This window comes from Melanerpes formicivorus, unplaced genomic scaffold (genome assembly GCF_026170545.1).
Source record: "Melanerpes formicivorus ecotype bairdi unplaced genomic scaffold, bMelFor1.0.p_v2 SCAF_4, whole genome shotgun sequence".
In the NCBI taxonomy this organism is placed as follows: domain Eukaryota; kingdom Metazoa; phylum Chordata; class Aves; order Piciformes; family Picidae; genus Melanerpes; species Melanerpes formicivorus.
In genome coordinates this window covers 27,649,045-27,663,652 of record NW_027142356.1, presented here as the reverse complement: position 1 = coordinate 27,663,652, position 14,608 = coordinate 27,649,045, and positions in this window count along the sequence as shown.

Sequence of the window (14,608 nt, the reverse complement as noted above, 5' to 3'; positions counted from 1 at the left end):
GAGGGAAAACCAGTTGCTTATGGTTATTTTACACCTCGGTCCAAGCTGCAAGGGGTCTTGAGTGCAGGCTTAAATATTGGTGTTTGCTCCTGATATTCACAGATGTCTTGATTAGTCCAGCCAAAAGCCCATATGGGAGGCAATCTTCATTAAAAAATTAAGATATAGCTGTATTTGGGGCACTCACTGCAAGAAGGACAATGAGGTTCTGGAGCAGATCCAGAGAAGGGCCATGAAACTGCTGTAGAGTCTAGAGAACAGGTCTGGTGAGGAGGGACTGAAGGAACTGGGGTTGTTTAGTCTGGAAAAAAAGGAGGCTGAGGAGAGACCTCATTGCTCTCTACAACTCCCTGAAAAGAGGTTGGAGCCAGGTGGTCTCTCCTCCCAAATAACATGTTCAGGAGGGGAGGAGATGGCCTCAGGTTGCTCCAGGGGAGGTTTAGGTTGGATCTTAAAAGAAATTTGTTGACTGAAAGGGTTCTCAAAGACTGGAAAACGCTGTCCAGGGAGATGGTTGAATCCCCATCCATGGAGGTGTTTAAAGATGCAGAGACATGGTGTCAAGGGACATGGTTTAACATCAGACTTGGTAGAGTTAGATAATGGTTGAACTCAGTGGTCTTTTCCACCTGAAATGATTCAATGATTCTGTTCTATATCTACTTTGGTAACATAAATTGTTCTTAAAACAATGGGAATCATTGCTTCAGTTTTAAAGTCACCTCTTCTTGTGTCTTTTTACACCTTTCACTATGGGTTGGGGGACCATACTACCTCCTCACTTTATAAAATCTTGTCCTGTATGCTCTTGTCAGGGTAAAAGTCTTCTCTAGGACTTACAACTGCTAAGCTTTCAGATTTCTCCAGGCCCCTTTCTATGGCCTCATATCTCTTCTCCTTACCTCTGAACTCCATTTATTTGCTCACCAACCAACTCACAACAACATTTGTCAATGAATTTAATGCTCTAGTTAGCAAGGAAGAAGCTTGTTAGCTAACATTTATTATAAATACTCTTCACTCAGCAGGCAATGGATGATTACAGATATTTGACTAGATGATAAATTGCAGCAAATAATTTTAGGTTTGGGGTTGGTTTTTGTTGGGTTTTTTTTTCTTTGCCACTAGCAGCAGTCGATCTGAATCAAATGAAACAGAATGATCTTCGTGGAGACAGCTGTAGCCAAAAAGGCTCCTATAAAAGATATGTCTGTACATAATAAAAAGTAGTTAATAGAAAGTGCTGCCTGTAGACAGAAAGGAGTGCATGGTATTGTATAAAGCTCTGTCTGGATCAGGAAAACGACTGCTGGTTAGCTGCTGTATGGCCATCCAAAACATTTCAAGCAGTGAAAGAGGGTCTTTACCAACCTGAATATTTCTGTGATTCATTCTCTGATTCTGTGAAGAAGGAAATTAAGCTATCTGGAGAATCATAGAACCTTGGAATTGTTTTAGCTGGAAAATTGGCTCTAATTATCGAGCCCAATCATTAGCCTAACATCACTATGTCCATTAAACCATGTCCCCCCAAGTGCCATATCCACAGGTTTCTTGAGCACCTCCAGGAATGGTGACTCCACTACCTCCCTGGGCAGCCTGTTCATATGCCTGACCACGCCTGCAGCAAAGAAATTTTTCCTGTGACAAGTGGAGGCTCTCAGTGCTGTTTAACATCTTTGTTGGTGACATTAGAAAGAGTTTCTTTACTCTGAGAGTGGTGAGGCACTTGAACAGGTTGCCCAGAAAAGTTGCAAACATCCCATCTCTGGAAGTGTTTAAGACCAGGCTAGATGAGGCTTTGAGCAATCTGGTCTGGTGGGAGGTGTCCCTGCCCATAGCAGCAGGGCTGGAACTAGATATTCTTTAAGATCCCTTCCAAATTAAGCCAATTCTATGATTCCTCTTGTCCTATTGCTAGTTACTTGGAGAAGACACTGCCCCACACCTCATTCAAGCTCCTTTCAGGGAGTTGAAGAGAGCAATAAGGTCTCCCCTCAGCCTCCTTTTCTCCAGAATAAAGACCATTAGTTCCCTCAGCTGCTCCTCACCAGACCTGTTCTCCAGACCCTTCATCAGCTTTGCTGCCCTTCTCTGGACACAGTCCAATACCTCAATGTCATTCTTGTTGGGAGAGCCCCAAAACTGAACCCAGTACAGAGACTTCCTATGGAGTCTTGGGCCCTAATTCATAACCAAATAAAGATGTTAGGCTACTAAAACACTTTTGATATCTATATGAGGCAAATACCTGCTTCTCAAGGGATTCATATGGGCTGTGGTATCTGGCTCTTGAGCAGCTCTGTAGTGCTTCTAAATCCATTATGGACTCTTCAGCATCACAGAGTATTTCTAAATTGTCATTTTCATAACACATTTCCAGGAGGAAGCTCTGAGTCAAAACAACTTCTACTGGAATGCCAAAAGAAAAACATTACTATGATGCATGGAGCATTAGCTGCACGGCAAAAAGAAACAAAATAATGGAATTGTACTGTAATGATTTTCAAAACTATTAACTTTGTTAATGATTCATTAAAAATTTACTCCCTGAACTGAGTCAGTGAGAGAACACAGGCATTCATTAAAATCTCATCCAAAAGGTTTTAATCGTGCTGCCTCCATAAATGGGGTGGACAGCGCATATGTTTGGGTTGAAATTACCCAAATTTGGAATGAAAAAAATACCCCAAACAAAACAACAACCAAAACTTGTGGGAAAGGAATAACGTGAAAGTTTTATCACAGTTAAAAGACAATAACGACAGAAAAAGGCGTGAACTCGTGTCATCAGGGCTATGACACGCACTAAGCACTCAGCTGTTTGTTGTTGCTAAACACCCCTGCTCTGCCGCTAACTCTGTGTTCAATACCAAATAATTAAACCAGAGTCCACAGAACAGAAGGCCTGGATACAAGGACAGCGATATCTAGTTTTCCAGGAACACTGGCACAATCTTAAAGGGTTTGGTTTTTAAGGAGGAAGCAAAGGACACTAAGTTGGCAGTCCTGCCAGCTCCTATGATTTCATTACAAATACAGTGACATTTCACGCTCAAGTTGTGGCTCCTGAAGCCCTCCAAAGCAAAGGAAATTCTCGGCTTTTCTTTTATTCATAAGTGACTTGCCTTTCAACTGGCAGAGGGAAGCTTGGAAATGTAAACCCTGGAGAAATACTCCAGAGAAATATGCAGGCACACATCCTGGAGTCTCAGGATTCAAGGCAATCTCATGACTTATGGAATCTTTGCTCACAATTTATCTCCTTTGCCAAGCAGTGAATTGTCCTGAAGTAATCTGTGAGTATGAATATGCAATTGCAGTGTTAACAGCAGGTGCCATTGTATTTTAAATGTGAACATTTTCCTTTGAAGTGCAGTGAACTAACACACAATGATACCCCGGACAAGTTGCTAGAGAAGGAAAAACCAGACAGCTCTCAAGGGGAGGTGGCCAAGCACCAGGCTTGCTGTCCTCCATCATGCTGCCAGTTCTGTTTTGCTGCAGTTTAGGATCCTAGATCAAACAGTCCTTCCCAAGAAGGAAAGGGGCACATCTGCTGGAGTTGTCTAGTTAGACAAGTTGAAAGAGATAATTTGGGAGGAGAAAGAAACTGAAAGGCTTTTCAGGTCAAGGAATGATAAAGGCAAAGAAAATCTGTAAGTCATAAATTGATTCAACACAAGCAAGACTGCAGGAATGCCCTTTCCAGCATCAGTCTGGACTCACAGTCACAAAAACCTCACTACCTCCCCACCACTCTGGTAGACTCTTAAACTGGTTCTCTTAGGATCCTCTGTAAGCAAAACTGCAGTTTTCAATGAAATCTCTGTGAGTAGGATGACAAAAAAAGAAAAAAGGCACATTTTATCACAGAATCATACAATATTGAGTTGGAAGGAACCTTTAAAGGTCACCTAGTGCAATCTCCCTGCAATAAGCAGAGACACCTCTGACTAGATCAGGTTTCTCAGAGGCCATTCAAGTGTCACTTGAATGTCTCCAGGAAGGAAGCCTCCACTACCTCCCTGGACAACCTGTTCTAGTGTTCCACCACTCTCATAGTAAAGAACTTCTCCATGATGTCCAAAGAACTTTTTTCTGATGTCTAATCTTTAGCTTTGGTAACGAGAGCCAGCGCGAATTACTAAGAGGCAAGACAGTTTATACATTAATTTAAACAAAAGGATTGTAGATCTGTAGAGAAATTGATAAACCTATAAGAATTGCCCACAATAGTGTGTGAATTATCTTTGGGGCTCCAGACATTGTTCTAACCCTAATAAGAATGGTTCTAGGTATCCTCTAGTGGAAAAAAAACCAACAACCCTGCTAGAGGAATACAAATGTTCAGAAGAATGTAGAGGAAAATATTATATGCAGAAGGCTGCACAAATCTCACACAAGAGTAGATAGCATTAAGTGAAATGAGTAGTCTGGTTACCTGAAGGTCAGTCTACAGAGCTGAGCTGCTTTAATCATCCTGACAAGTGGACAAACTATAATTAATTACCTATCTTGCCAGCCCAGGCCAAAGATGAAGAAAATAATAAACCTTGCTAAAAGACCTTACCAGTCAGATCACCAATTAGGTTGATTAAGAAAGTCCTCCCCTTGGCTGTTACTTCTAAGGACCCAAGAACACTTAGAGCAGGAGGGTGAGGCATAAAGCACTCATGCTGCCATCATCTTTTTGGGCCAGGAAAGGAAAGACTTCAGAGTGGTTCAATATGTGTTCATGTCACATGCCCCTGATGTTTAAGACACAATTAATGTTTGCTAAAACATCAAGAAAACAGAAGGAAAACAACAGCTTCATGAGTTTCACTCCATTTTCTACCCTGCCACGAGACACAGCAGCTGTGCTAGATCCCTTTACCAGTACTGCTGATGGCTTCTCCTCTCCCTCAGCTGATGCATGAGTTTGTACACCAAAGGCCACAAAAGCAAACATCAACCTTTCTAAAGCCCTTATTTTAATTAAACTTAGGGCCATTAACTGAGTAGCTGTGTTGGTGTTAAGGCAGTGAGAGACTATCAGATATTGGGTAGAAATACAGATCAAATTCCAAGATCCACTAACTTCAGTAAATCCCAGATTCCACCTTCAGCACACTCCTGTCTCTGACAAGTCATTGCACTGTTTTCACTTTGCTTGTACAGCAGCAATGCCTGTACTGATAACCACGAGACTATCTCCTAATGATGCAGCCGCTAACAAAACAAACCCTTGAGCTCTATTCTTTTCCTATCATCAGTGACTAAATAGCACAGAATTACACAGTGGTGGGGGTTGCAAGGGACCTCCAGAGATCTTATCCAAATGCCCCTGCCAAAGCAGGGCCACCTAGATTAGATTGCACAGGAACATCTCCAGGTGGGTTTTGAAAGTCTCCAGAGGAGACTCCACAACCTCTCTGGGCAGCCTTCTCCAGGGCTCCAGCACCCTCACAGCAAAGACATTTCTCTGTATGCTTAAGTGAAACCTCCTGTCTTCTGGTTTGTGCCAATTGCCCCTTGTCCTACTGCTGCGCACTACAGAAAAGACCCCAGTCCCATCCTCCTGACCTCCATCCTTTATACAGGGATGAGCATTGAAAAGATCCCCTTTCAGTCTGCTCTTCTCCAGGCTAAAGAGCCTCAGGTCTCTCATCCTCTCTTTGCAAGAGAGATTCTCCAATCCTCTCATCATCTTCATGGCCGTCTGTTTGACTACCTCCAGTAGGCCCCTGTCTCTCTTGAACTGGGTTGCCCAGAACTGGACACAATACTCCAGGGCAGCTTCTGGAGGGCAAAATAGAGGGGCAGATATTTTTGTAGGGGCCTCCAAAGAGGGCCACTCTCATACTCCACTTTTATTTTCTATGCCCTTTTCTAGGAGCAGCTTGCTGTAAACCTGAGGACAAGGTTTCAGAGTCTCTCCACAATAACCTCCATCCACTTCCCAAAGTCAAGAGGACCTTTCCCCAGACACTTTCCAGTGTACCAACAGACTCCCAGCTGCTGAGCTATTCTGTGTAGAAAACAGGTGGTAAGAGACCCCTATATGGGAGCACATCCAAGGAAGCACTTTCACAAACCAGCAAATGGTCATTAGAAACATGGTAGCAAGTGGTGTTCCTAAATAACAGTTAAGGGCCATCATCTTTAGTTTCAACACATTTCATTATGATTTGTTGTGTTTTCAGTTCCTTTGCCTTGTTCTCATTGCCAAGGTGTGAGCTTCTCTTCTCCAAGATGCATGATGCTGCTGATCCTGGGCAGCTGCTGAAGTGCTGAGTGCTTCCCAGTGCATGGGAAACTGAGCAAGCTGAGCATGTTGCAGGATGAGGCCAAAAAGCATTTTGAAAATAGATGTTTCTCCTCTGGCACCCAGCAGGGACAACACACAATCAGCTAGCACACTGATAATTATTTTCCCATTACTCTGAGAGCAGTTTCATCCTTCTTTATTTTCCTCTAATTGCCTCGGCAGTATTTCCTTGTCTGATCAGAGCAGAGTTTGAAACATGCATGCTTTCCCTTCTACACATACTGTTAATTGCTGACAAGCCCTAAGCAGCTCTGTGAGCCAAAAAATGGCTGCTTGCTCTGGATTGTTTCAAACTGTGAGAAACACAACATTCCCCAACTGCTGTGTGCTGATTCCTCTGCACATGAAGGACAATCATAAGATGAAAGTGTCCTACTAGAAACCAAGGTTCTAGTGCCTGCCTCAGGGCTGTGCTTACATCTCCATGGGTAATCAGGAAGTATCCCCCTATCTCCACAGGTTGACCAAGAGAAAATAAAATAAAATAAAATCTTTTCTTTCAGTATTCTTATCTCAGTTATTTATCTCAGCACATCTTCTGGGATGGGGATGTCTTGCACTGTGTGAGCAGAAAATACAGCACCAGGCAATATACCAGATCCTGGCTCAGCTGGTAGCCTCTAGCTGCTACTGTGAGAATTATTGGCCATATCTAAACTGATCCTGCTGTAACTCTGCTGAAAACCCCTACTGCTGCTGCATTAGAATTAGTTAGCTCATCATCAGATACAGTCCCCTTCCATTTTTCATCCCAAACTACAATACGTGGTAATTTCATATTGCTTTCTGCTACTGCATTAGCCTCAGTATAAACAGAACAAATGAGCTGCAGTCCATGCCCCCAAACAAACAGACTCCAGATGGACTCCCATTTTAAACATGAGAAATGGGTGTCCATCAAGGTCAAAATGACAAGTACAGAGCCATGTGGGAAGTGGAAGCAAAGGGTGCTTGCTTTGGTCTGAGCTGAGCAGCATAACTGTCTCTTCACACTAAAATTCTTCCTTCCCATCCACTGTGGTTTAGTTTCAGCACAGTTCTAACCTTCAGAGATGGCACTCTTGCCATAAACTTTATCTCAAAATAGGGTTTCTAAACAATTACAGCATTTTCTCTATCAAAGTAACACCCTTTCCCCCTCCTTTTTGCTCAATAGCTTTAAGCAAAAGGGCAAGGCAGGAGCAAATTGTTTGCAGATTCAGGCTATATTCAGTGAGTAGTTGCAGTTAACAAAACCCAGCATTTTTTTCATCAGATAAACTATTCAACCAAAGCACTATACACGTATCTGCTGTGAACACTTCAATTTGCTGCTTCTTTATTGGGTTTTGCAGGGAGTTACTGAGTTTCCTTATTGATTTTTAGTGAGTGAAGCAGTGATTTTCATTGGGATCTTGCCTGAGCTAATTGATAAGCTCTTGGTAATAAACAATAGCGGTGGCAAAAAGGTAAATGAAATGCAGTCTATGCGAGTCAGAGCAAAAAAAACCCCACAACCAACAAAAAGCCTTCAGAAACTTGTGAAATAGTATCATTATAGCTACAAGCCAAGTGCTGCTGCAGAAATACTTGAGAGCTGTTGGAGTAATGAGTGCTACTGGAAGTGTAATGACTGCATACTGAGTAATTAACATGTACATGAATTACTGATACATCTAAGGACACATGTTTATTTTTAGCTTGCTGGGCAACATTAAGTGAAACGAAGTCTTCTCTAATTTGCTCAACATGGAGCTTTTATTTCCTACAGCTTGGTTATAAGTTTGAGTTGAAGATGGGATGGCAGACAGATACGCTGAAACCAGTAACCTTCACTGAAAAACCATCGTGAAGACCGGAGCTTGATCGCCCATCACAAACTATTAATTACTGTTGACCCACTTGTCCAAACAGCTTGTGAATGGCATCATTCAGTGCAGGCCACAGTATTTCACTGGTCCAACGCCTTCTAAGTTATACTCAGTGCAATCTCAATCAATTCACTCAACAAGCAAAAAACCCAACCAACCACCTGTTGTTTAAGGGGAAAATAGTCACTTTGCCTAGGTAATACAGACATAACGCAGCTGTCCCATCAACTACAAGAGAATGCATTCTTCCCATGTTATTACAAATGGTCAGTATGAAACTTGCTACAGGTGACAGTTCTAAAGCTCCATTCATATGTACCTTCATTGTGCCCTTGTGGCCAAAAAGGTACCTGAATCCTTGAACACATTTCAGACTCGCCTTAAATGAGACTGCAAAAGGAGATGGCGGATGAACACAAAGGCAATGAGCTTGACAGAAAGACCCTTTTGTCCATCCTGGTAGTTACAGAATTGTTTTGGGTGGAAAAGACCTTGAAGATCATTGAATCCAACCATTCTCTAACTCTGCCAAGGCTGGTGCTAAACATGTCCCTCAGCACCACATGACTGACTCTTTGAAACACCTCCAGAGATGGAGATTAACCACCTCCTTGGGGAACTGGTGTCAGTCTTTAAGATCCCTAGTTGTACTAAGGCATCAGGAAGAGCATCATTAGAAGTCTGATAGTCCACTTGTTTGCATGAAAACCACTCCTGATTTATCAAAAGAAAAAGAAAATAGGTGCAAGAACACCTGGCCATCTAGATTCTGAGCACAGCATAGAATGACATCCTCACCCTTTCCACAGAGAAAGGCAGACAGTGCTGACTCCACCTAACCACCCTCAGATCCTTAGAGGCAGGGAAATTGAGACAAGATGCCTTGGAAAGGAAAATTTCTTTTAACATCTGTCAGGCACCTGGTTAGGTCAGGCCCCCATGTTTACCATCTGGTTTGAGATAAGAGGGGCTGGAAGTGGAAAAGGTGGCAAAAGAAGCTACTACTGCTTGCTAATGGGAAGATGCTGAAGAAAAAAGGGATAAAAATGAGGAGGGTCAAAATAGGACTTAGCCTTAAAAGTGCCACAGAGTGTTAGCAAACATATTCCTCTAAGCCTTTTTTTCTTTCATTTACAGAACAAGAGTGGAGGCTCTTCAGTCAGAAGTGATAAATGTCCTTGCTCTGCCTCTTTCTCACAGCCTGTGCTATTATACACCTGTAAGGTTCAGGTAGAGCACAGCTTCTTGACAGGGAATGAAAGATGGCTCTGTTTGGCCGCATTTCAGAGGCAGCTGCAATCACTGCTCTCACCTCATGGAGAGAAAATACATTTCAGCTTGCCAAGCCAAGTCAACAGCAATTCACCCTGATCCCACACAGTGTCTCTGCCCAGATGTACATACATAACCCAGGGTCCTCATCTGAACAGGTGCCCAAACATCGTACTTCATAGAATGGTTTATGTTGGAAGGGACCTCCAAAGGTCATCCAGTCCAACTCCACTGCACTAAGCAGGGGCATCCTGAACTAGATCAGGTTGCCCAGAGCCTTGTCAAGCCTCACCTTATGTATCTCCAGTGATGGGGCCTCAACCACCTCCCTGGGCAACCGGTTTAGTGTTTCCACCACCCTCATGGTAAAGAACTTGTTCTTAACACCCAATCTAAACCTCCTCTTCTCTAGTTTGAAGCCATTACCCCTCATCCTATCATTGTAGGCCTTTGTAGACAGTCTTTCTCAAGCCTTCTTGTAGCCCCCTTCATGTACTGGAAGGTCACTTTTAGGTCTCCCCAGAGCCTTCTCTTCTCCAGGCTGAACAACTCTGTCTCTCTCAGCCTGTCCTCGTAACAGAGGTGTTCCAGTGCCCTGATCATTTTTGTGGCCCTCCTCTGGACCTGCTCCATAGGGTCAATTCCTTCCTGTATTGAGGGCTCCAGAGCTAGATGCAGTAGTGTAGGTGAGGTCTCACCAGAGAAAAGTGGCAGAATCACTTCTCTTAAAAAAAAAATATTCCACCATAATCCCCTCTCTGGTCTGCTGGCCATGCTTCTTTTGATGAACTTGAGGATGCCACTGTCTTGGAATGGTTTGGGCAGGAAGGGACCTTAAAGATCATTTAGTTCCAACCCCCCCTGACATGGGCAGGGACACCTCCTACTAAACCATGTTGCTCAAAGCATTCCAGCCTTGTCTTAAAGACTTTCAGAGATAAGGCATCCACAACTTCTCTGGGCAACCAGTTCCAGTGTCTCACCACTCACCCCATCAAGAAACTCTTCTTCATGTCTAATCTAAATCTACCCTTCTCTAGTTTAAAGCCATTGCTCCATATTATTCCCTACTTATTCTCCTCTCTAGGAAAGAAGATACTCAAGAAACTGCTGCTTTACCCCATAAATCCCTGCAGGGCTCAGCATATCCCAAACCTTCACAAAGTGTTTGCTTAAGGAGTCCCTGGCATTATGGATTGGGTAGGTGTTTTGGCTTTACAAGCAATGAAGGCTTTACCCACAGCCCAAGCAAGATTAGGAGTGACTCTGAGCTTTTAATGTAGCTGTTCAGCTGCCTGTCTCCTAGGTGAGGCTTACAGTTTTGGTGGTGTGGGTTTTGGTTTGTTTTTTTTTTTAATTTTTAATATTCTTAGTGCTACTTGTTATCTTTTAGAGAGAAAGAATCACACCACTGTAACAACAGCAGTAAGAACATTATTGGTGCAGAAGATCTAGCTTTCCCCAATGCTCCAGCAGCCTTCATGCATGATGCCAATTAGATAAATTCTTTGTGATTCCTTTAGACTTTTACAGCATTGAAGGCAGAGGCTCAGCCTCTAATGAACAGGATTTACTTAAAATTATTTGACATGAGCATTGTTGTGAAGTATGTTCAACACACTTGGCCATTATTTTGCCAGGCTGCAGAGCCTTTTCCATTTTAGCACCACCTTCAAGGAATTACAGCTGGTTGCTGGAGGCTGAGACACATGCCTAGTGGGTCAGAGCATCTTCTGCAAACCCACCCTGTGCATCTCTCTTCACAGAATCACAGGAGATTAGGGGGTGGAAGGAACACTGAAAGATCATCCAGTCCAATCCTCCTGCCAGAGCAAGATGACCTAGAGCAGGTCACACAGGCAGCCTGTTCCAGGACTCTCTCACAGTCACAGTGAAAAACTTTTTCCTCATGTTCACAGAGAATCCAGCTTGCACAATTGGTCCTCGTCCTAACATTAGAAATCACTGAGCAGAGCCTGGCTCCTGACACTGCCCTTCACATCTTTATTAACATGTCACCCCTCAGGCTCCTCTGCTCCAAGCTAAAGAGCCACAACTTCTTCAGCCTTTCCTCAGCAGGGAGATATTCCACTCCCTTCAGCATCTTTGCAGCTCTGCACTGGACTCTTTCAAGTGGTTCCCTGAGGTCCTTCTTGAACTGAGGGCCCCAGACCTGGTCACAATATTCCAGATATGGCCTCACCAGGGCAGAGTAGAGGGGGAGGAGAATCTCTCTCAACCTACTCATCACATCACCCTTAATTATGCTAGGGAAGAGGTAGTTCCCAAAGAGTGCTGAACCAACCAGAAATCTGGTCCCCTTGCGTGCACTGTGACAGACTATATGACTGTGCTAACCTAGCCAGTGGAATTCCTGTAAGGATTAAAAAATGAGAGCAACTTTCCAATGTGCTGTTATTAACATAAAAGCTGTATTTACTGCAAATAATGGAACAACTTTGTGTTGTGTCTTGCACTGCCAGGTTCAACAGTTGTTCTTATTTAGTGTCACAGAAACATAGAATAGTCAGGGTTGGAAGGGACCTCCAAAGGTCATCTAGTCCAATCCCCTCTGCAGTAAGCAGGGGCATCCTCAACTTGAGCAGGTTTCCCAGAACCCTGTTGAGCTTCACCTTGAATATCTCCAGGGATGGGGCCTCAACCACCATCCTGGGCACTCTGTTCCGATGTTTCACTACCTTAGGTTGGATGGTAGGAAGAAGTTCTATACAGAGAGAGTGATTGCCCATTGGAATGGGCTGCCTGGGGTGGTGGTGGAGTCGCTGTCATTGGAGGTTTTCAGGAGGAGACTTGATGGGGTGCTTGGTGCCATGGGTTAGTTGTTTAGGTGGGTTGGATTGGTTGAAGGGTTGGACACAATGATCTTGAAGGTCTCTTCCAACCTGGTTTATTCTATTCTATTATTCTCATGGTAAAGAACTTGCTCCTAACATAACATTTAAATCTCCTCTTTTCTAGTTTGAAGCCATTGCCCCTTGTCCTATCACTGCAGGCCTTTGTAAACAGACTCTTTGAATCCTTCTTGTATGCTCCCTTCAGGTACTTGAAGGCTGCTATTAGGTCTCCCTGGAGCCTCCTCTTCTCCAGGCTGAACAACCCCAGCTCCCTCAGCTTGTCCACGTAGAAGAGGTGCTCCAACCCACTCTCAAAGCAGATTATTGCTCTTACTGATCAAGCCATTCTGCAGAAATTCCCTGATGCAGGCAGACTTATTAAGTGCTGGGTTAGGTTTTGGGTTGTTTTTTTTTTTAAGGGTTGTCATCTTGTTCCTGTTTGATAAGCAGCTGTTCATAATCCCAAAGCTTAACCATTACATTCATTTGAAACTAAAAGTTGGAGCCATAAATTTTCTCCAGTATTTCCTGCAGCAAAAGGAACTCAGTAATCAGGGGAAAAAGAAAACATTAATAATATTTCATGAATTCTTTATTTTCTTGTCACACAGCCTGCAGTACTGGCTGGAGATAAACAAGTGCCTGCTTTTCAGATTTTATTTTGAAAACAGAAAACACTGTAGGGCACACAATAAAACCTGAATTGTGGCTTCTGCTCCACAATCAATAGTTAATCCTCAGCTGAACATTTGACATAAGGTGCTCCGATGAACCTTTTCCCTGCTTCCTCTCTCTCCTCTTTGCATGCTACTTGATCTTACTTAGGCAGTGACTGAAGAGATCACCTCTGGGAAGGGTCTTTCTTTAAATTAAAGAGCACTTTGCCTTGTGATCTTAATCAGGAGCCCCTCAAGGAGGAATCTCTGTGGTTGCAACTGGGCACCAGGTCCTCCTTGCCCAAGTACAAGCTTCTCTGGCCAAATCTTTCTTCAGGATCATCCCCCAAATGATCATGCCCCTGTACTCATCACTGCCGAGGCTACACCTTGAGTCCTGGGTTCAGTTTTGGGAGCCTCACTAGCAGAAAGATATTGAGATTGAGTGGGTCCAGAGTAGGGCAGTGAAGCTGGTGAAGGGTCTGGAGAACAGGTCCATCAAGGAGCAGCTGAGAGAACTGGGGTTGTTTAGTCTGGAGAACAGGAGGCTGAGGGGAGACCTTCTGGCTCTCTACAACTCCCTGAAAGCAGGCTGGAGCCAGGTGAGTGCTGGTTGCTTCTCCCTAGGAACAAGTGATAGGGGAAAAGAAAACGGCCTCAAGTAGCACCAGGGGAGGTTTAGATGGACATGAAGGAAAATATCTTTGTTGAAAGAGTAGCCAGGCATTGGAACAGTCTGCCCAGGGATGTGGTGGGTTCACTGTCCCTGGAACCTGGTTTAATGGGCATGGTGATGCTGGGGTAATGACCGAATTTGATGATCTTAGAGGTCTCTTCATACTTCAGCAATTCTATGAGTCTAGAACTTTCAGATGTCAAGGTCAAATCATAAGCTTGGTTTGTCTGATATTTTTATGAACTAAATGCTGGGCAAATGACCATAGATTTTTCACTGTTGTGAAAAATGTTCTGCCTCCTGCCAGCCCTCAGACATGTATTTCCTTTGGTGCTGAAAAAGTATTTTTCTATGGACCCTGAAGTGCCTGTGTGAGGCTCTCTACAAAGCAGGGAGATGCTGTTGCTGTAAGGTGACCACTTATTTTAATCCTGTCTTTGGACACTTGCTTCTACCAGGACTACTTAAGATATGGAAAGGTTAGGCAGCACTAATGAAAGCTCCTGCTGTTTTCATCACACCCACTGTCATCATTCTTGCTTAGATTTGGTGAGGTTCAAGCAGCTCTGCAGAGAAGAACACAGTGAGGCAGACAAATCCAAACTACCTCTACAAATATTCTCTTCCTCCACAACCATGTAAAGCCACAACGTATTTCTGTTAAGGTATCCAGAGGCACTCCCAGTCAGAAGGCTGTGCTGCAATTCAGTGAGATAGGGGCAGGCTCAATGGCTGGGTAGAGGTGAACCTCATGAAGTTCAACAAGGGCAAGAGCATAATCCTGCACCTGGAGAGGAACAACCACGTGCACCAGTACAGGTGGGAGGCTGGCCTGCTGGAAAGCAGCTCTGTGGAAACGGACCTGGGAGTCCTTGTGGACAAGTTTGGCATGAGCCAACAATGTGCCCTTGTGGCCAGAAAGGCAAACAGTATTCTGGGTGATGAGTGTGGCCAGCAGGTTGAGGGAGGTTCTCCTCCTGCTCTTC